Source organism: Cetorhinus maximus, chromosome 18 (assembly GCF_964194155.1).
Source record: "Cetorhinus maximus chromosome 18, sCetMax3.hap1.1, whole genome shotgun sequence".
In the NCBI taxonomy this organism is placed as follows: domain Eukaryota; kingdom Metazoa; phylum Chordata; class Chondrichthyes; order Lamniformes; family Cetorhinidae; genus Cetorhinus; species Cetorhinus maximus.
In genome coordinates, this window is record NC_135896.1 from 82,578,101 (window position 1) to 82,601,652 (window position 23,552).

Sequence of the window (23,552 nt, forward strand, 5' to 3'; positions counted from 1 at the left end):
ATCCCTGTGGTACGTCACTGGACACTGGCTTCCAGTCACTAAAGCATCCTTCTGTCATCACCCTCTGTCTCCTGCAACTAAGCCAATTTTGAATCCACCTTATCAAATTACCCTGTATCCCATGTGCATTTGCCTTGTTTATAAGTCTCCCATGTGGGACCTTGTCAAAGGCTTTGCTGAAATCCATATAAACTACATCAACTGCACTACCCTCATCTACACACCTGGTCACCTCCTCAAAAAATTCAATCAAATTTGTTAGGCATGACCTCCCTCTGACAAAGCCATGCTGCCTATCCTTGATCAAACCTTATCTCTCCAAGTGGAGATAGATTCTCTCCTTCAGAATTTTCCCAAATAGTTTCCCTACCACTGATGTGAGACTCACAGGCCTTTAGTTCCCTGGCTTATCTCTACAACCCTTCTTAAATAGCGGAACCACATTAGCTGTTCTCCAGTCCTCGGATCAGAGCCCCTGTGATCTCCTCCCTTGCCTCCCTCAGTAGTCTGGGAAACAAATCATACGGACCTGGAGATTTGTCCACTTTTAAGCCTGCCAACACCTCCAATACCTTGATAAAAGCAAAAAACTGCGGATGCTGGAAATCCAAAACAAAAATAAAAATACCTGGAAAAACTCAGCAGGCCTGACATCATCTGCTGAGAGGAACACAATTAAAGTTTCGAGTCCATGTGACTCTTCAACAGTCGTCTCAATTTCTCTGCTCCTCTCACCCATTCTAATCTGTCTCTCTCTGAACTTACTGCACTCCGTTCTCTCAGGTCCAACCCCAACATTGTCATCAAACCCACTGACAAGGGTGGTGCTGTTGTTGTCTGGCGCAATGACCTCTACCTCGTGGAGGCTGAGTGTCAACTCGCAGACACTTCCTCCTACCTCTCCCTGAACCATGACCCCACCACTGAACATCAAGCCATTGTTTCCAGGACTGTCAGTGACCTCATCTCCTCTGGAGATCTTCCTTCCACAGCTTCCAACCTGATAGTCCCCCAACCTCGGACGGCCCGCTTCTACCTCCTACCCAAAATCTACAAACAGGACTGTCCCGGAAGACCGATCATGTCAGCCTATTCCTGCCCCACGGAACTCATTTCTTGCTATCTTGACTCCATTCTCTCTCCCCTTGTCCAGTCCCTTCCCACCCGCATCCGTGATTCCTCTGACACCCTACATCATATCAACAATTTCCAGTTCCCTGGCCCCAACTGCCTCCTCTTCACCATGGACGTCCAATCCCTCTACACCTCCATCCCCCACCGGGATGGTCTGATGGCTCTCCGCTTCTTCCTCGAACAGAGGCCCGAACAATCCCCATCCACCACTACTCTCCTCCGTCTGGCTGAACTTGTTCTCACACTGAACAATTTCTCCTTAAACTCCTCTCACTTCCTCCAAATAAAAGGTGTGGCCATGGGTACCTGCCTGTCTCTTTATGGGGTACGTGGAACATTCCTTGTTCCAGTCCTACTCCAGCCCCTCCCACAACTCTTTCTCCGGTACATCGATGACTGCTTCAGTGCCTCTTCATGCTCTTGTCTGGACCTAAAAAAATTTATTAATTTTGCTTCCATTTTCCACACCTCCAATATCTTGTCAATCCCTATATCAATTTGCTTAAGAACCTTGCAGTCTCTCTCCCCGAGTTCGATACCAGGTACTGAGGGCAGGGAAATTGGAAAAAGAGACAGAGTATCATAATGTGGCACGGAAGGAAGCCATTCAGGCCTTTGTGTCTGTGCCGGCTCCTTGAAAGGGCTATCCAATTAGTCCTAATCGCCTGCTTTTCCCCCACAATCCTACAGATTTTTCCCCTTCGATGACAATATTGAAAAAGACACAATTAGAAGTCGCAGAAAGCAAGAATTTTTGTACAGGCCGTGAACAAACACTATGGGCAGAATCCCCGGTGGGCCCCGCACATCAGCGTGTAAAATGACGCACGGTGAAGTCGGGCGAGTGTCCTGACGTCACCGCGCGCCATCGCGATATTTCGCTGGGCAATGAAGTTTGATGCGCGCTCGCCATTAATTAACGGGCTAGTCGTCAATCGACAGCGATTTTCAGCCGCCCGAGCGATCTTCGGGTTGGCACACGGGCAGAACGGGCAGGCGGGTAAGAGACTTTTTAACCAAACTCATCCACGGGCAGGATAAGAGGGTTCAGTGGGGTTGTCAATCTGGTCTGTGAGTATTTATTGCAGAAAGTTTTTTAAACTTGCCTGTGTGATCTGTAGCAGTTCAGAACAAATTCCAGCAGCTTTCTGTGTACTTTGAACCTTCAGCTCAGCACTCTGCAGTCAGGAATCTTTATCGGGCCTGCAAGTTTCCGGAGGCCTCCCTTTAGCTTGTGTATGGGTTCTGACATGTCCAATGGAGGCAGCTCCTCTGAGGAGGAAGGGTGGGCTAGAATAAGGAGGAGGCCAGGAGTGGACAATCAGCCTCCAGGGGTGGAGCAGCTGTTGCCCTCATCCAGAGCGCCCTGAGAGGATCCCGCAGATATGACAGGCAGCTGCTCCGCCGACGTGAGGTCGCCCTGGACCTCCCTGCTCACCGTCGATGGACGGGCAACGAGCTGGGAAGCTTGAAGCCCACACCATCTCCCACATTGGCAATGACCAGCTGTGGCCACTGGCGCTGTGAGGGTTTGCAGGTCCGAACATAACCCCAGGAGAACCTGCTTGTTCTCCTGGAGACCCCTCTCCACGAGAGTCGCCACTCTCTCTATGGAGGAAGCATGATGCTCTGCCATGAGGCTCATTGCGTCAGTGATGCTCTGCGTGGATTCCTCCTCCACGGACACCAAGCGAAACACAGTCTCATGTATCACTCCCAGATGCTCCCGCACACCCGGCCGCATTTCCTGCAGCTGCTGCATCACGGACCACTCCAGAGGCACATCATCATGCACCGACTGAGCATGTGCCTGGTCCCCTGCAGTCCTCCGACTGCTGGCACCATCGGCACACTCTGTCTCTGCCAGCTCCTCCAGCGATTGTGAAGTGCCCTCTCTACTGTGCCCCGGGACACTAGCTGATGTTGCAATGCTCACCGAGGCGCTAGTATCTGCGTTGGTGCCTGCTTCGCAGAAATGGTGTGACACAGGTGACAGCTGAGGGCCCTCAGGTGTGAGAGGGGGCAGCTGGAATTCCCCCTGGCGGACAGGCTCTGATGATGCTGAAAGTAACAACAAGGACAGTGGGTCAGTTAGCGTGCACACAGTGACACACTTCATCCCTTTCCCCCAGGCTCATTATGCGCTCAACCTTCCAGAACCAATGGACACGAACATTGGTGGGGTGGCAAATAGTCAGGAGGGGATACCCTTACATTACAGGCAGATACAGACGGGCTGGTCAGATGGCCTAAGGGATGCCAAATGGAATATTATGTGGATAAGTCTGAGCTGATGCACTTGGGCAGGAGAAACAAGGCACGGGAATATACGAGGAATGGTAGGACCGTGGAAAGTAAGGAGGATCAGAGGGACCTTGCTGTGCATGTCGACAGGCCCTGTAAGGTAGTGGGACAGGTACATAAGGTGTTGAAGAAGGTAAATGCCTTACTTACCTTTATTAGCTGTGAAATAGAATGTAGGAACAGGGAGATCATGTTCCAAGTGCAGAAAACGCTGCCTAGGCCACAGCTATAGTTCTGCGTGCAGTTGTGAAATGCGCTTCACGGGAGGGATGTGATTGGAGTGGAGAGAGTGCAGAGGTCGCTGACCAGGATGCTGGCTGGGCTGGAGAGTTTGACTTATGAGGAGACATAGCATAGACTGGGGTTATTTCCCCTGGAGCAGAGGAGATTGATGGGTGACATTATTGAGGTTTATAATTTTATGAGGAGCATAGATAGGGTCGGCAGAAAGGAATTTTTCCCGTTAGCGGAGGGATGAGTAACCTGGTTGCATTGATTTAAGGTAAGGGGCATGAGGTTGACAGGTGATGTGATGACCAGTTTTTGCACACACAGTGTGCTGGGAATGTGGAGCGCACTGTCCGAAAGGGTGATGGACACAGAAACCCTCCTAACATGTAATAAGTATTTGGATGTGTAGTTGGGATGCCATAGCATACAGGACCATGAGGATAGTGGTGGGAAATGGGATAAGGCGACTTTGGAAGGTGCTTAATACGCACATCTTCGAAGGGCCCAGGGAGCTTTGTCTATGATCCACACCTCAGACTCTATCAGTCTGTGACCGAGCAATGTTGCAACAATAACAAATCAAACAATCATCAATGCTATGGATGGTGGGAGGACATAGCGGATGTCACTGTTGGCCTCAAATACCTGGCCGTTCCACCCCAGCCTCACTGACACCAGTTGACCTGGGCACATGGGGCCTCTCAAGCTCCAGGGCCTCCTGCTCGAAACTGTTTAACATCATGAGCTGGGCCTGGCCGCCTCCAGTCCTCACACGCTCACGCGCATTGTGAGCATTCTTCTCCTGAAAAACAGAGAATACCATTCATTGCGGCAATTCACACATGGACTGTGCATGCCCACACTGCACCCCAACCACAGTGGCCCATATCAGGCCTCCAGTGCCTTCTCTCCCTGCTACTGCTAATCAGTCACACAAAGAGAGTACGCCTGCTCCCAAACCCCGCCAACGGCCACCTTGGACACATTCTGCGTCCATCACTTTAGGAAACACACGGTCTTTGCTCCCATAGCGAGGAGGCGCAACCACGTGCAGCATCGAGGGCAGCAGATGGCTCTTGGCCACAAGACCTTGAGGCTCCCCTTCCACAATCTCATCACCGTGAATAGGACATGTGTTGGAGCTCTGAGAATGAGCCTAGCTGCATCTCCTGCAGGTTGCTCCCAGAATAGTCATGTGCAACTAAGACCAACACATGGGGCAGAATTTTCTGCCAGTCGGGCGGGCGAGCCCGACCCAATCTCCGGTGGGCATGGAGCCGATCCCTGCCGGAGAAGTGATCCCCGCCGCCATTTTACGTGGGGGGGCCAATTAAGGCCCGCCCAGCGTGACATCCGGCGGGAAGCGCTATGCGCTCCCTGTGCGGGCCGGGGGGATTCCCCAAAATCGAGAGTGCGCTCTTTTGCTGACACTTTTAAAAATGTTAAAAATAGAAAAAAAAAATCCTTAACATGTCCCCCTCAGGCGAGAATGTCACATGAGATGGGACATGTTCATTAATTACACTAAAACTTTATTAAACTTTTAAAATCCCTGCATGAAATCTCATCCCACCGCTGGATGAGGTTTCATGTTTTTTCTATTGCCCACCGGGGCTCCTGGCCTGTCCGCCAACCTTAAGGTTGGACGGGCAGGTCCTTTAATTGTTTTAATGATCCTGTCAATGGTCTCAGTTGGCCATTGACAGGTTGGCGGGCGCACAGCTGATTTGGCTGTGCCCCCGTCTACCTGAAAATTTAAATGGGCCCGGATGACGTCGGTGGGGGGGGGTTATTTTAAACGTCGGTGAGCGGGCCCCGCCCCCTGCTCACCGACAGCAAAATTCAGCTCATGGTGTGGGGGAGAACTCATCTCCTCATGAACCACTCAGGCTGATGTAAGCATGGGCACTATCTGCTTGGCCACCCAGCGTAGGACAAATACCCTACATGATTCAATGCAGTCAGGCAGTAAGACTTGGGGAGGGGGGGTCCTCCAAGGCTAAGGCTACCTGCTGGGTTAAATGCCCAATGCCAACATGGTACTCACCCTGCCAGAGCGCAACAAATCGTTGAAGCGCTTGCGGCACTGGATCCAGTGCATCGCACCACATCGCGGGAGCTCACCACCTCCGCCACCTCCTCCCAGGCACGTTTCGTCATGTGGGGGGGGCCTCCTCCTCCCATTCTGGGGAACCAGCACCTCCCACCGTGCTGCCACCTCCTCGAGGAGGGCAGCAAGGCAGTCATCAGAAAAGCATGGGGCACACTGGCTCCCTGCCTCAGGGAGATTGAAGCGCCCTTTCATGCGCATGTGCGAAGTTTGCGCTAGACCCACTGGCCCTCCTCCCCTGCCCACACAGGCGGTGCTTAGCGATGCCGCTCGTGTATCACACTGGGCGGGCCTTAATTGTCCTGCCAACGTGAAATTGCGGTGCCGATCGCGGGCAGCAGTCGGCTTCCTGACTGCCCCTACCCGGCCCCGCATAGCCCACACGCCAAGGGCAAAATTCTGTCCATAGACTGGAAGAAGCAGAACAGCTCAGATTTGAAAGGGAAGAAATATCTAAAATGTTTACAGGACAGTTTCCTGAAGCAGAATGTTTTAGAACTGACAAAATTCATATTGGATTCAGTAATGAATAACAAACCAGAATTAGTTCACAATCTGATGAAGGGAACATCTTGTGAATATCGATCATAATATATTAGGAAAAGGGAAATCGGCAAACCAGCCTTTTAAATTTAAGTAAGGCAAATGGATACAGAAATAAATGGACCACAATAAATTGGGCTGAGCTGGTAATGGGTAAACCAACAACCAGTAGGAAGTATTCAATGAATTATTTGGTACAAAACAAGCCAGTACATATCCTGACAAGGCAAAAGTTCCACTTGTGTCATTACACAAGGATAGTCAACAAAGGAGGTAAGAGGCAGAATCAAGCTAAAAGGAAAGACTTAACCAAAGTGTAAGGCTAAGTGGAAATTTAATGGTGTGGGAGAGATATAAAAAAGCAATAAAGCGCTACAGAGAAAGTAATCAGAAGATCAAAAAGATTATGAAAATAAATTTGCAACAGGTAGGAAAGCTAACAATGATAGATTTTATAAAGCTATTAAAGGAAAGAGAATGTGGGCTCATTAAAGGTAAATGTAGGTGATACTCTGATTGACAGTTAGGAAATGTTAAGTTAATGCTGTTTTCAAGTAGAGGTCAAAATGAATGCAACACAAGGAAAGCTGAAAATAAAGCAAAGGAGGAACTTACTCGATTTAATATAAGTAAGGAAATGGTGCTGGGGAAAGTAATGGGACTTAAGATAAACGAGTCTCCAGGACCTGATGGTCCCCAAGGTATTAAAAGAAACAATTAGGGAAACCACAGATGTGTTGCTGCTTGTAGAAGTGTTTGATTATGTTCTTCAATTATTCATTAAGAGGTTATTAATAAAACAAAAGTATAGAATTGGAGATAACCTTGTGACATCAGTTGGTAATTAGTTGGGCGGTAGGAAACGGAGAAGTGGAATGACTGGACTGTAGTCTGGCAGGAGGTGACCAAGTATTGTTCCCCACAGTCCTGTACTGGAGCCTCAGTTTTTCAACTTATGTATAAACAACAATAAAAACTTGCATTTATGTAATGCCTGTAATGCAGTAAAATCATTGTTGAGGTGCTTCACAGGAGGTTTATCAGACAAAATTTAACACCAAGACATAGAAAGAGATGTTAGAACAAATGATTAAAGGTTTAGTCAAAGAGGTAGGTTTTAAGGAGAGGTTTTAAGAGGGAGAGAGTGGCAACGAGATGGAGAAGTTTAAGGAGGGAATTCTAGAGTTTAAGGCCCAGGCAGCTGAAGATACAGCCATCTAAACTGGCGTGGTGAAAATCGTGATGACAGGTCACAAAAACCTGTCTTGTATTTCCTTGAATTTGGAAGGTTGCAAGTGTTGGCAGCACTCTCAGCTGAGCCAGAAGTTTGCGGGATTAAACCCTACTCCAGAATCTTTTAGCTGACACTTCCAGCATTATGCTGAGGGAGTGCTGCACTGTTGGCGATGCTGTCTTTTTGAAGAAATGGTAAACTGAGTCCCTCTCTCTCAGTTGGCTGTAAAAGATCCCATGGCGCTCTTTTGAGGAAGAGCAGAGGCATTTACCCTAGTGTCCTGGCCCTTGTTTACCCTTCAGCCAACATCATTGAAATAGATTACCTGGTTACTTGGCTGTTTGTGGGATCTTGTCGTGCACAAATTGGCTGCTGCATTTCCTACATTACAACAGTGAATGAACTTTAGAAGAAAGTACTTCATTGAATATAAAGTTGTTTGAGGCGTCTTGAGATCATGGAACGTGTCACAGGAACGCATGTCTGCTTTTCAACTTTAACCTTGAATGTTGGCATAGTTTCTGCCTGGGTTCTAAAATTCTTTTCCTAATCTATTCTTACATTTTTCATGGCTTAAAAGCTCTTCTTTTTGACCAGGAACATAAAAGCGCACTGCAAATGTATGTAAGTATGTAAAAAGAAAAAGATTAGTGAAGACAAATGTAGTTATAACAAATGTTATGATAGGGAACAAAGAAATGGCAGAAGGATTGAACACATATTTTGGTTCTATCTTCACAAAAGAGGACACAAATAATTTCCCAGAAATGTTAAGGAACCAAGGGTCTAGTGAGAGGGAGGAGTTGAAGAAAATCAGTATTGGTAAAAAAAGAATGGTGTTAGAGAAATTAATGGGGTTAAAGGCTGGAAAATCCCCAGGACCTGATAATCTACATCCCAGAGTACTAAAGGAAGTGGCCCTGGAAATATTGGACGCATTGATAGTTATCTTCCAAAATTCTATAGACTCTGGAGCAGTTCCTACAGATTGGAGGATGGCAAATGCAGCCCCACTATTTAAAAAAGGAGGGAGAGGAAAAACAGAGAATTACAGACCAGTTATCCTAACATCAGTAGTGGGGAAAATGCTAGAATCTATTATAAAAGACTTGGTAACACAACACTTGGAAAGCATTATCGGGATTAGACAAAGTCAGCACGGGTTTATGAAAGGGAAATCATGCTTAACCTATCTACTGGAGTTTTTTGAGGATGTAACTAGTAGAATAGATAAGGGAGAACCAGTGGATGTGGTGTATTTGGATTTCAAGAAGGCTATTGATAAGAGGCTAGTGGGCAAAATTAAAGCACATGGGATTGGGAGTAATATACTGGCATGGATTGAGAATTGGTTGACAGACCGGAACAGAGTGGGAATAAATGGGTCTTTTTCCGGGTGGCAGGTGGTTACTAGTGGTGTACCGCAGGGATCAGTGCTTGGGCCCCAGCTATTCACGATATATATAAATGACTTGGATGAGGGAACCGAATGCAATATTTCCAAGTTTGCTGACGACATAAAACTGGGTGGGGTTGTGAGTTGTGAGGAGGATGCAAGGAGGCTTCAGGGAGATTGAGGCAAGTTGTGTGTATGGGCAAACACAGGGCAGATGCAGTATAATGTGGATAAATGTGAAATTATACGCTTCAGTGTGAAAAACAGAAAGGCAGAGTATTATTTAAATGGTGATATATTGAGAAGTGTGGATGTACAAAGGGTGCCCTTGTACACCAGTCAATGAAAGTAAATAGGCAGGTGCAGCAAGCAATTAGGAAGGCAAATGGTATGTTGGCCTTCATTGCGAGAGGATTTGAGTTCAGAAGTAGGGATGTCTTATTGCAGTTATACAGGGCCTTGGTGAGACCATACCTGAAGTATTGCATGTAGTTTTGGTCTCCCTACCTAAGAAAGGATATACTTGCCATAGAGGGAGTGCAGTGAAGGTTCACTAGGCTGATACCGGGGTTGGCAGGACTGTCATATGAGGAGACATTGGGTCGACTGGGCCTGTATTCACTAGAGTTTATAGAGTTTAGAAAAATGAGAGGGGATCTGATTGAAACGTATTAAATTCTAACAGGGCTAGACAGATGTTTCCCCTGGTTAGGGAGTCTAGAACCAGGGGCCACAGTCTCAGGATATGGGGCAGGCCATTTAGGACTGAGATTAGGAAAAATTTCTTCACTCAGAGGGTGGTCAACCTGTGGAATTCTCTACCACAGAAGGCTATGGAGGCTGGGTCACTGAGTATATTCAAGATAGAAATTGATACATTTTTGGATATTAGGGGCATCAAGGGGTCTGGAGAGAAAGCAGGAATATGGGGTTGAGATAGAGGATCAGCCATGATCATATTGAACGGCGGAGCAGGTTCGAAGGGTGGAATGGCCTACTCCTGAAACTAGTTTCTATGTTTCTATGCCTATGTTTCTATGTAGGTCCCTTACAGCCTGAAACAGGAGAATAAGGAAATGGCAGAGCAATTAAATAACTATTTTAGTTCTGTCTTCACAGAGGAAGATACAAATAGCTTCCCAGAAATACTAGGGAACCAAGGGTCCAGTGAGAAGGAGGAATTGAAGGAAATTAGTATTACTAAAACAATAGTGCTGGAGAAATTAATGGGACTGAAAGCCGATAAATCCCCAGGACCTGATAATCTACATCCCAGGGTATTAAAGGAGGTGGCCATAGGAATAGTGGATGCTTTGGTTGTCATCTTCCAAAATTCTATAGATTCTGGAACCGGCCGGCAGATTGGAGGGTGGCAAATGTAACCCCACTATTTAAAAAAGGAGGGAGGGAGAAAACAGTGAATTACAGACCGGTTAGCCTAACATCAGTAGTAGTGTAAATGCTGGAGTCTATTATAAAGGATGTGATAACAGGACACTTAGAAAATATCAACAGAATTAGACAAAGTCAACATGGATTTATGGGAAATCATGTTTGACAAACTTACTGCAGTTTTTTGAGGATGTAACTAGCAGAATAGATAGGGGAGAGCCAGTGGATGTGGTGTATTTCGATTTTCAGAAAGCTTTTGATAAGGTCCCACATAAGAAGTTAAAGTGTAAAATTAAAGCACAAGGGATTGGGGTAATATATTGGCATGGATTGAGAATTAGTTAGCATTCAGGAAACAGAGAGTAAGAATAAATGGCAGGCGATGACTAGTTGGGTACCACAGGAATCAGTGCTTGGGCCCTAGCTATTCACAGTATGTATCAATGATTTGGATGAGAGAACCAAATGTAATATGTCCAAGTTTGCTGACAACACGAAACTTGGTGGGAATGTGAGCGATGAGAAGGGTGTTAAGAGGCTTCAAGGCAACTTAGACAGGTTGAGTAAGTGGGCAAATGCATGGCAGATGGAGTATAACGTGGATAAGCATGAAGTTATCAATTTTGGTAGGAGAAATAGAATGGCAGAGTATTATTTAAATAGAGATAGATTGGGAAATGTTGATGTACAAAGGGACCTGGGTGTCCTTATACACCAATCATTGAAAGAAAGCATGCAGGTGCAGCAAGCAGTTAAGAAGGTATGTTGGCCTTCATTGTGAGAGGGCTTGATTACAGGAGCAAGGGTGTCTTACTGCAACTTGTAGAGAGCCTTGGTGAGACCACACCTGGAGTATTGTGTACAGTTTTGGTCTCCTTACCTAAGAAAGGATATACTTGCCATAGAGGGAGTGCAATAACGGTTCACCTTTGATTCCTTTGATTGTAGGATTGCTGTATGAGGAGAGATTGGGCCAACTAGGTCTGTATTCACTGGAGTTTAGAAGAATGAGGGGGGAATCTCATTGAAACATATAAAATTCTGACAGGGCTGGACAGACTGGATGCAGGGATGATGTTTCCTCTGGCTAGGGGGGTCTAGAACAAGGAGTCACAGTCTCAGGATACGGGTAGACCATTTAGGACTGAGATGAGGAGAACCTTCTTCACTCAGAGGGTGGTGAACCTGTGGAATTCTCTACCACAGGAGGCTGTGGAGGCCAAGTCACTGAATAAATTTAAAGGGAAATAGTTGGATTTCTGGACTCTAAAGGCATCAAGGGGCATGGGAAGAGAGCGGGAGTATGGCATTGAGATAGAGGATCAGCCATGATCAAATTGAATGGTGGAGCAGGCTCGAAGGGCCGAATGACCTACTCCTGCTCCTAGTTTCTATGTTTCTATGACCTTCCATCACCACTCCAGCCCCCTTTGCTGACCCCCTGCCATCTGTTCCACCCTCCCTAGGGTCATGTTAGTGCCAATGGCTGTTGTTGCTGTTACCAGACTGGGACCTGGAAGTCTTCCTGCACCCAAGTAGCCTTCCAGGTATGCAGAGCTCAGCATCACCCCAAGCCATGGATGTACCCGTGGATCCACAGGGGGGAGCCCTTGAGCTACACGTCAAGCTTTAAACGGAGTTGAAGTCTAAGGCACACTTTAATTGAGGGTACACTGGCAAGTGAGTTTGCATGAGTGTTAATACATTTGCAAGTGTGTGAGTGTGAATGTGTGTCTATATGTAAGTGTGTGTCTGTCATTGGCAACATGTCTGTATATGAGTGTGTGTAGATGTGTATGAGCGTGTTTGTGAATATGTGCATGTCTGTATATGGATGTGAGTGTGAGTGTGTTAATGTGACTGTGTGAGTGCGTATAAGTGTGAATGTGTATGTGTGAGTTGGTGTACATGTGATTGTATAGTGATGAACAACTTTTCACAATGCTTCATAATGAAGAATAAAATGGCCTCTTAAAAATGCTTTCCCCGTAGTGTTTTCGATGTTCACTTGATCTTCTCAAAACCTTCCTCACCCAAGTACCATTTTTATAGCTGACAGAGAGATCCTGCTCCATTTCCAACCAGTGAGATGTGCGTGTGTGCGTGCATGCACATGTGTTTGCCTGTGTTTGTGTGTTTGCGTGTGTGTGCGTGTGTGTGTGTGTGTGTACACGTGTATGTCTGAGTGTGTGTGTGTGTGTGTGTGTGCATGGCCTTGTATGCATGTATAGTCATGGTGTGAGTCTCCCTCCACCTTTCACTACCTAGCCATGGATGAATGAACCACCTTCATTCGTGTTGCAACTAAGATCTCCCTCTGCCTCCCCCATAGTTCCCCCACTTCCCTCATCTACCGAAACTCCTTCAGTGTCTGGAACCCCTCTGGAGCTGAGGTACAGAAAAACCGCAATCTGACAGAACAGACTCAAGTGGCTGAATGGCCTATGGTCCCATGCTCTGTACCTCCAGGTTGAACTCTCGAATACAATTCCACTCTCTTTTCATTTTCTTGACTCCGTCTCCCCCTGCCACTCTTACCAAAGAAACGACTCTGGTGTTTGCCCTGTAGGGCCCTCTGACCTGCCCTCCACTGGGCTCCTGTTCCCTCAACCTCACCAACACAATGTTTACTTAAGGAGTTCATGCCCCACTAACTTGGTCTCCAATCCATAAACTGGAGACTTCGACCAGCCCTTCTAAAAACCTTTGTGTGTTAAAAATTACAGAAATCATTTCTGACGAAGGGAAAGTTAAGTAGAATACTAAAAGGTTCTTTCAATAAAGTTACATTCTGCAAGGGAAGAGAGAACGAGGATGAGATGAAACAATGAAGGAAGATAGACTTGCATTTATATAGCACCCTTCTCAATCTCAGAATGTCCCAAAGTGCTTTACAGCCAGTGAAATGTTTTTGAAGTGTTGCCACTGTTGTAATGTAGAAAGCATAGCAATCAATTTGTGCACAGCAAGCTCCAACATACAGCAGTTTAAATAGCGATCGGCTACCTGGTTTTATGAAGTAGGTCGGGGGCAATTATCAGGCTGGGACACATGCTCTTCATTTAAATAGCACCACATTACAGGGGCATAGAAGGCTCGTATACCCCCCCACCCCTCCCTCGGAAGCAAAGTGGGTGGGAAGCTGACTTGCTCGATACCAGCCCGCCCCACACCCATAACGTGCTGTGGGTGGGATAAATTACCAGCCAGAGGGGCTTCCGTCCCTCAAAGGGAAGGAAGTCCCGCCCTCGTGAGCTGCTGGCCAATCCAATTGGCCGGCAGATCCAGCAGTCCGAACAGCACCAAGATCTCATTGGTGGAGGCTGCCGGGACTGCAAGCAGGCCTGGGAGGAAGGCCCAATGGATCCCGGAGTCAAGTTAGCCCGGGGGTATTGGGCGGGGAGGATTTGGCCGGCTCAGGGTGGCGGGTGCAGAGATGGGTTGAGGTGGGGGGGGGGGGGGCGCGGTTGGTTTGGGAGATCAGGTGGGTAGGGAGGAAGGAAGGGGTACTATCTTAGGGGGGCTGCCCCCACCATGCGCAAAGGGCACCCCCTGAAAATAGTAACCCCCTTCCTTCTCACCCTTTAAAAAAGCTATTTTAAAAAACGGCCTCCCCATCCCTGGGCCTCCCCATCCCTGGGCCTCCCCATGCCTGGGCCTCCCCATGCCTGGGCCTCCCCATGCCTGGGCCTACCCATCCCTGCCCAGCTGCCCGCACCAGCCGTATTACTGGGGTCAATTGGCTTGTTAACAAGCTCAGTCGACCCAGGATTATTTATCTAAAGATGCTGGGCAGGCTGCCCACTTTGACACCCGCCCACCTACTGGGTTACGGCGGGTGGGGGAGCTCGGGGGTGGGTGGGAAAGTGGTGGGGTGGGCACCCGCCCTATTTTACCTGCCTCCATCACTGAAACCATGCCCAGTGGGGGGGTACATAAAATTCAGCCCACGTATCTTTCACATCCGCTTGAGAGGGCAAAACACAGCCACAGTTCAGCGTTTTATCTGACAGACAGCACCTCTGACAATGTGGCTCTCTCTCAGTGTGGCAATAGAGTGCCATCCTGGATGATGGGCTCAAGTCTCTGGAGCTGGGGGGGTGAGGGAGGGGGGGGCAGTGGGCTTGAACCCACAACCTTCTGGCTCAGATGTAAGCCACAGCTAACATCGATTGTTATAATAACCAATGGGCCAGATCTGAAAATTTAGCTCTAACTCCTGGCATTCCTGTCATTCTGTAAACTTGACATTTCCTGTAAAATCAAGGGAAGAAAGGAAGAAAAAGGTCGTGTTAAATCAACTGGATAAGTCAATCCACAGCGAACACCTCCTCTCGTTCTATTGCCAGGACAAGCAAACGTCTCTCTTTCATATTCACAATAATTGACAGGTCACCAATTCAAAAAAGGTAATAAATTCTCCCCTTTTTAAGGGTTGCCATTAATAAACTGTAACAAAAAGTAAAAAATTTTAAAGGACACTTAAATGAAATGATAGTTTAGTTCCCAGTGGCGATAAGGAACTCAGCAGCCTCCTGCCCACTGATCGCAGAAGTCCTCAAGTGTACCTGTGAGGCACTGCACCCTCCCTCTTGGGACACATGGGCACAGAGAGGAGCCGTGGAAGAGAGGCGGTCCTTGAGGGAGCCATTCGATTGCCCCCTGCCTTGACCTGTTAATGGCCACCTTGCCTCGGACAATCACAGTCTCAGGTTTAGTTTTATACCCACAGCAGGACATCTTCGATTGGCCAGGAAAGTGGTTCAACTGCAGACAACTAAGTGAATGAAAATCCTTAATAATTACGAACATACGAGCATATGAAATAGGAGCAGAAGTCGGCCATTCGGTCCCTCAAACCTGCTCCCCCGTTCAATAAGATCACGGCTGCTCTGTTTGTATCACTAATTCCACATTCCCATCTACCCCTGATAATCTTTGATTCCCTTGCTCATCTATTTACCTCTGCCTTAAAAATAGTCAATGAACCATCTTCTGAGGCAGAGAATTCCAAAGTCGCACAACCCTCTGAGAGAAAAAATTTCTCCTCATCTCTGCCTTGAAAGGGCGACCCCTAATTTTAAAACTGTGCCCCCTAGATCTGGACTTACCCACTAGAAGAAACATAATTTCTGTGTCCACCTTGTCCAGACCTTTCAGGACCTTATATACATCAATCAAATCACCCCTCACTCTTCTAACCTCCAGTGGAAACAGGCCCAACCTATCCTCATAAGACAACCTGCTCATTCCAGGTATCAATCTAGTAAACCTGCTCTGAACCGCCTCCAACCCATTTACATCCTTCCTTAAATAAGGAGACCATAACTGCTCACAGTATTCGAGATGTTGTCTCACCAATGCCCTGTATAACTGAAGCATAACAGCCTTACTTTTATGTTCAATCCCTCTCGTAATAAAGGATAGCATTCCATTAGCCTCCTTAATTATTTTCTGTACCTGCACACTAACTTTTTGTGACTCATGTACTAGAACACCTACATCCCTCTGCACCTCAGAATTCTGCAGCCTTTCTCCATTTAAGTAATACTCTGCTTTTTTGTTCTTCCTGCCAAAGTGAACAACTTCACATTTTCTCACATTATACTCCATCTGCCAGATTTTTGTCCATTCACTCAATTTATCTATATCCGTCTGCAACCTCCTTATGTCCTCTTCACAACGTATTTTCCTACCTAGCTTTGTATCATTTGCAAATTTAGCTACCATGCCTTTGCTCCCCTCATTTAAGTCTTGATATAAATTGTAAAAAGTTGAGGCCCCAACACAGACCCCTGCGGGTTTCCACTCGTTACTTCCTGTCAATCAGAAAACAACCCATTTATGAATACTCTGTTTTTCTGCCAGCCAGCCAATCTTTTATCCATGTTAATATGTTATTGCCTTACACCATGAGCTTTTATTTCTACAATAACCTTTGATGTAGCACCTTATCAAATGCCTTCTGGAAATCCAAGTACAGCACGAATACAGGTTCCCCTTTGCCCACAGCGCATGTTACTCCTTCAAAGAGCTCCAATAAATTGGTTAAATATTGTTTCCCTTTCACTAAACCATGCTGACTCTTCCCGATAACCCCGAGTTTCTCTAGGTGCCCAGCTATAACCTCCTTAATGATTGATTCCAGCAACTTCCCCACGACAGATTAAGAGGTTGACGGGGAAGAGAATTGACAAAGGAAGGAAATTCAAGGTAATAATGTTTCTTGAGAATCTTCAATTAAAGTGCTTCCTATTATTTTTCATACCAATCTTTCTTCAAATTGAAGGCCTTTCCTTGCTCTGGCTCCAAACATGAGCCATCCAATTTTATGCAGCTCAAAAGCACCAAACCACTCACACTTTGATTGAGACTTTAATCTGAGGCTCAGACTGCTTGTTTCCAAATGGTGGATGCTGATGGGACAGCCTGAAGAGTCGGTGTCCTAGGCTAATGTTGCCCCCTCATCAAACACCACCAAAAAACACTCCAACTGGTTATTCATCTGATTGTTGTTCATGGGACTTTACTGCACTCAAAATGGATGCTGTATGTGCTCAAAATGGCTGCTGGGCTCAAAATGAATGCTGTGCATTCCTACTTAACAACAGTCATTACACTACATGGTAATTGCTTGTATGTGAAACACATTTGAGACGTGCCTGATAAAAGTGCAAGTCTTTCTCAGTTCTACAATTTCATAGATTGACATCTCATTGAATTGTCCCTGACCTCCAACAGAGAGACACAGCTGGAGCCTGTTTGCGCTGTAAGACATTCAGACTAATAAACACCTCCAATGCTATGATATGTCGGCGAGGAACAGTTCATCTCAAGTCCATGGTTACTACATTCAGTTATGAACATGACTGAGAGGAAACAATATTGGCAGGCATTCTCTCACTGCAATGTTCTGTCAGCCTAGTTGTGATGTAACAGGTTTATTTTCTTTATCTTCTGCGCTGCACCACGCATTGATGTTTGTGTGTCTATGTGTGTCTGTGTGTGCGCGTGTGTGCATGTGTGTGTGTGCGTGTGTCTGTGTGTCTGCATGTGTGTGTGTGTGTGTGTGTGTGTGCGTGTGCGCGCGTGTGTGTGTGTGCGTGTGTGTGTGTGTGCGCGCGCGTGTGTGTGCGTATGTCTGTGTGTCTGTGTGTGTGTGTGTGCATGTGCACGTGTGTGTGTGCGTGTGTGCGTATGTGTGTGCTTGTGTCTGTGTGTCTGCGTCTGTGTGTGCGCATGTGAATGTGTATGTCTGTGTGTGTCTGTGTCTCTGTGTGCATGTGTGCACGCGTGTGTGTGTGTCTGTGTGTGCGTGTGTCTGTGTGCGTGTGTGTGCACGCGTGTGTGTGTGCTTGTGTCTGTGTGTCTGCGTCTGTGTGTGCGCATGTGAATGTGTGTGTCTGTGTCTGTGTGTGCATGTGTGCATGCATGTGTGTGTCTGTGTGTGCGTGTGTGTCTGTGTGTGCGTTCTAACGCACACACATGCACACACACATGGGGTGGGGGAGGGGATGTGTGATCTGACCATTGGGCAAGCGGCTAACAGAGTATCTTAGTAGGCTGGGAGGAAGCATTCCTGCTCTTCCTGGGCCACAAGCAGTGCTGGAAAAGCACTTCCCTGTTCCATCACTTCAGCTCCCAGGTTTTCCGGTTTGAAGATAAGCTGGTCGGCCAAGGTTAAAGCTGGAACAAAGATCAAAATATTAGGCATGCAACCTCAGTGAGATGTTTAAAAAAGGGGTTCCTGTCAGGGGAATGGGATGTTCCCTCCACCACCAATCCCCCCCCTCCCCTGCCCACCCCACCCAGTCTCCATTAAAACTGGAAGTGGTTCTGTTACAAATCTCACGCCCATAACTCACACGGCAGAGTTTTCCATGTCCGCTGGCATCAGGCGTCATGGCAGGTGTGAGTGGACAATATGGCGGGAAGGTCAAAAATTTGTTTCGCGCCATCGTGAAACACGTGTGCAACTGTCCGCTTCACCCGTCAGTGGCGAGTGGTGTTTCCCAGCGCCAGACTTCGGGAACTTCCTTTAATTCAGCTGCAAATCATTTATAAGCCCAGCTCGCCGGAATCAAGCACCCAAATCAAACTTACCGCCCACATCGGCGGGAAAACACGCCGGTGCAGAACCCGTCTTGACGAGTGTGACGTGCGGATGTTGGGACTTGCCGCCATCGTGGACATCCAAGGAGCAGAAAGATGCTGGAGCCCGACAGCAGTGGGGCCCTGGAGGAACGTCCATGGGATGCTGGGTGGAATTTCATGGACATGGCTCCACCACGAAGCAGCTCACGGAAGGTGGAAAGTCACCATTGAGGGTCTGCTTCGGGATCTCAGTGTCTTGGCCATGGTCTGTCACGGATGATCGTCAAGGGGATGGAGAGGAAGGTCTAACTGTGAGTGGGAGAGGAAGGTGTGTCGGGGGGGAATAAGGTTGTGAACAGGGGGAGCGAAGATATCAGGGGGCGTGAGGTTGGTGGGGGCAAGGAAGTGTGGGGAGGGAGGAGTGAGTAACGGGGGAGAATATGGCAACGGTGGAGGCAAGTGTAAGGGGGGAGGAAGGTGTAAGGAAAGAAGTTCGGAGCGGGGAAGGAGCCCGGAGTGGGGGAAGGAGTCCAAGGGAGGAAGGAGTCCGTTGGACAAGGGGAGGAAATAAAATCTGGAAGAAGAAGTAAGAGTGGAGGAAAGAGTCAGGAAGGGGGAAGGAGTAAGACAGGAGGAAGAAGTAAAGGTGGAGGAAGGAAGGAATCCAGTGGGAAGGAGTTCCAAGGGGGGAAAGAATTCCAAGGGTTGGGGGGGATGTCCAGATGAACGTGCAAGGGAGGGGTCTGTGGAGTCGATGACTGCCTCCTAAAGAGCGAAATGAGGCTGGGTGGTACAACAGAATGGTAAGAATGACCAAGGGCAGAGTGAGGCAATAAGGTGGGATGGTATCGGTAGAAGGGTTGGCAAGGGTGGTTGGTGGGAACTCGGAGGCACTGAGACACCAGGGACTGGGGGTGGGAGGGAGGATCTCAGCGGGGTTAATGTGGATGAGTTTTTGGCAAGGAAGGGAATGTATACGTTCATCTGGACATCCCCAAAGACAAGGGTTGTGGCTGGTAGGTCACGGTGGGGAGGTGGAAGGTGATGTCAGGGGGGTCGACAGTGATGGGGGAAAGGAAATGGGTGACTGAGGGAGGGGAAAGGGCGGGGGAGCTGAAGAAGAATGTTAAACGCACCATGCTTGCAAATCCGAAAGTGAAAGAAGCCTCGCGTTGGACCGGAACAGGTGGGAGTGCGATCAGCAGGTGGGCGGAGATGCAGGTCAGCTCAGATGGACAACTGAAAGTGAAACTGAACATGCAGCATTGAAAATGCTCATTGAGATGAGTGTGATGGAGGAAGGATCTGCGTGCATGGGAGAGTGCTTGCGCGAGTCTCTGAAAGGCCCTGCCACACACACACTTCTCCCACCAGAATCACTCATGGTCCTGCTAGTGGTGGGGGAGGATGCAGGGGGGGACTTGCAATGCCTGTCAATGAAGCTGAAAGACACCATTACATATTATTCAGTGAAAGTGAATATATTTTCAGATTATAAAGTGATAAAATGTGTTCACCTGTGCAACCACTTGTGATCAGAATTTCTTAGCTTTTCTAGGCCTAAAACTTCTTCTAGTTGCTGCCCTGACATCTGCAGCAGGGGTGGAGACAGCCTGTGCAATGGTTGGCCCTGTTGCCTCAGATGACTTTGGCGTGGGCCCTCTGAAGATCCGAGCCCTTGGGGAGCCCTGGCTTGCTTTGGCTGTCCTCCTGTGGTCCAGCTGTTTCCTCGTGGTGACAGAGGATGAGGTTGAGGGGCTCACAGGCAAAGGGGACTCAGGGGAGAGGACAGACTCTGAGATTACTGAGCGGATGACACAGGGGTGTCCAGCTGCTCCTCCACCTCCCTTCGGGTGCCCAAGGGCCCCGGCCTGACTCCTGGAAGGAGAGGAGCATCTGGAGGGACATCGAGGTGCCCCATTTCCCTCTCACGTTGCCACTGCAGGAACTCACATGGTTCCTGTGATGGAGAGCCGGTTTGCACACATCTCCGCGTTCTGCTGGATCAGGATCTCCATGGCGTCTGCCATCCTCCCCATGGAGACCTCCAAACGTGCACATGTGGGCACCACTTCATCAGAGAGCAGTCGGACGCACTCATCTGACTCGCGCACTGCTCTGTTGAGGGCTTCCAACAGCTCTGCGTGATGTTCCCACACCTTCTCCACGATGAGTTCGAAGGCCGAATCCAGAGGCTCATCATCTGACTCGGGCCTCACAGATGCCTCTTCCCCAGCAGGCCTCTGAGTGCTGAGGAGCTCGGCTGAACCTGCCTCCTTCTGCTGCAGATACGTGTCCGTGCGGTGACCACCAGATTGTGAACTGGAGCCTGCTCTAGATCTAGGTCCCACAAGGTGTGTGACTGCACTGGTGCAGGGAGTGGGTAAGCGCTGTGACAGGTCTTCCAAGCTGCTTATTTCCAGCTCTTCAATGGAGGAGGAGTCCCCTCGGCTGGAGGTGAGGACCTGGATGGAGCTGAGGGACTGGCTGGCTGAGGGTATCGGTCACTTGGCAGAGCTCCCTGTGAACCAAAGTAGAGATAATGAGTGCCTGGCAGCAGAGTCAAAAGCAGGAGAGAGAGAGCACTCACAGTTGCGTTGCGAGAGGGATGATCTGGTGCAGGATCCTCACGTGGGTGTTCACCACCAACCTCACCATTGCCGCAGGCACGGTCCATGTCCTCACCAGTCAGCAAGATGGCACATTCATCAAAGTGAGTGAGGGGCCTAATGTGGGTCAACCCACCCCCGGGTCTGGGACCTCTCCCTGCTGCTTTGAGCCAGCTTCTCCTGCATGAAAACAGATAGAGAGAGTGTGAGAGGGCACATGACACTGCGTGGAATGTTTGTATAGTGAGCGGAGCCATGGACAGGATGAGGACATGAGCTCTAGAGGATATGAGCCTGATGGAGATGTGAGGGTGTGTGTGAGAGTTAGTGGTGTTGTCCCTTGAGGTGTGAGATCCCTGTGGATGTGTGATGGGTTTGTGAGTGTGTGAGTTGATAGTGATGAGAAGAGTGACTTACCCTGGCAGAACAGATGAGACCATTCATCCTCTTTCAGCACTGGGTGGCTGTCCTCTTTTGCAGGATGTTGGCGATGACCACTGCTGCCACCACCCCCCATGCTGGATTGGTGACCTTGCTTGCTGGCCTCTGCCTAGAGCGAGGGTAGAGGACATCACAGCGGACCTCCATGGCGTCCAAAAGACATTCCAGGGACCCGTCACTAAATCGGGGTGGGGGGGGCTGCAGTCTTCTTGCCTTTTGGGGCCATGTCTCCTGTGCAGCAGTCCTGGGCTGGAAACTCTGAGAGGTGTGCGCACGGCTGCACTTTAAATTTGACGCCCAGCGTGAGAAAGTGGTGAGGTGATGGCGTGGCAGGCAAATGAGATCCCGCTCACCATCGAAACAGTGTGCTTCCCAGGAAGGCATGATTAATGAGGCCGCTTTGGGACGATACAGTGTGAAAAGCTGCGGCCGGTGGGTAAAACTTTCTTTTTCCCGCCCGCTACTGCGCTTAGTGCAATTCTGGGATGATTCCATCCACAGCTTGTACATACTGTGTGGCAACTGGCTCCATTTAATTCAAACTGGCTCCAGTTTGCTTGTCAACTGGTTTCAACAAAATTCAAATGGTTACAGTTGAAGTCAACTGGGCAAGTGGAATCACAAACTGGCTTCCCATTGTAAGTGCCTGTTATCCCAGTTGTACACAGTTCAGCCAGTGAACAAGTCCACTGGCTCCAGTAAGATCCAATGCTCCTGTTAAATCCAACTAGACAACTGGGGGTACCAACTGGTGTCCAGTTATGATCTCCAGTTATTCTCATTGTGTCCCATTAAAACGAGTTGTGACCTTTTTTCCTGTAGAAATCAGTTGGTTTTCCTAACTGGCTGCAATTTATTTTTCCTTGAGGGTATTTTTTATTCATTCACAGGATGTGGACATCGCTGGCTTGGCCATCCCTGATTGCCCTTGTTCAGAGGGCATTTTAAGAGTCACATGTAGGTCAGACCAAGTAAGGGTGTTACCAATGGTTCCATGGTCACCATCAGACTTTTAATTCTGTATTTTTATTGAATTCAAATTTCACCATCTGCTGTGGTGGGATTTGAACCCAGGTCCCCAGTGTCCAGTGACAATACCACTATGCTATTCAACCATGACAGCCAATGATAAACATCCCTCATTCTTACAGGAGAAAGTGGGATATAACAGGAGTAACATGAAGGGACAAGAGGAGGACAAGCACACCTGAACGTTTTAACACTCCCTGATAGAACCATGCTGGCCATCATAGGAAGGGGCATCACTGAGACTGTGGTCACTGGCAGGGCTGGAGATCAATGATGAGGGGATCTACACAGCAAATCATCCTTCTCTCCTCCCACTTCTCCCTTATTCCACAATCCCTTCTGACTCACAAGTTGCAGGTCATGTAAACACACAATTCTTACTTTCTCCCCCCCCCACCGAACCCCTGCCCCCGCCAACACCCCAACACCTCACGATAACCCAGCCCTTGTCCCTTTCTCATTTCAGATGCCCAAGAACCAGAACCTTCCTTGTCAGCGGAGGAAGAGGAAGAAGATGGTGAAGATGAACACTGTCACTCGATCTCACAGTCGCAGGCACCAGAGCTGATACTGACACTGGGCAGATTTTAGAGGTTAAGATAGAGGGAGGGACCTGTATGTGGTGAGACACTGGGCACAAGTGGACAGGAGCCAGTGCAGTGGGAGGAAGGATAGTGCAGGTGCCAGCTTGCTGTAGAGTGAGGTGGCACATAAGTCATGCTGCAGAGGAGCCTGTGGAGTGATGTAATTTATCTGGATTTGCAAAAGGCTTTTGATAAACGGCTCCATGAAAAGCTAAGAAATAAGGTCAGAGAATGTGGAGCCAGGGGATAAGTGGCAGAATGGATTGCTCGTTGGCTTTGAGTCACAAAGCAGAGAGTGGGAGTAAAGTGTAGTTATTCAGAGTGGCAGAAGGTGGAAAGTGGCGTTCCACAAGGATCAGTTCTGGAGCCACTCCTGGTCACAATTTACATTAATGACTTGGTCTTGGGATTCTCTGCTATTTGGCCGCAAGGCTCTGAGGGAGTGAAGGAG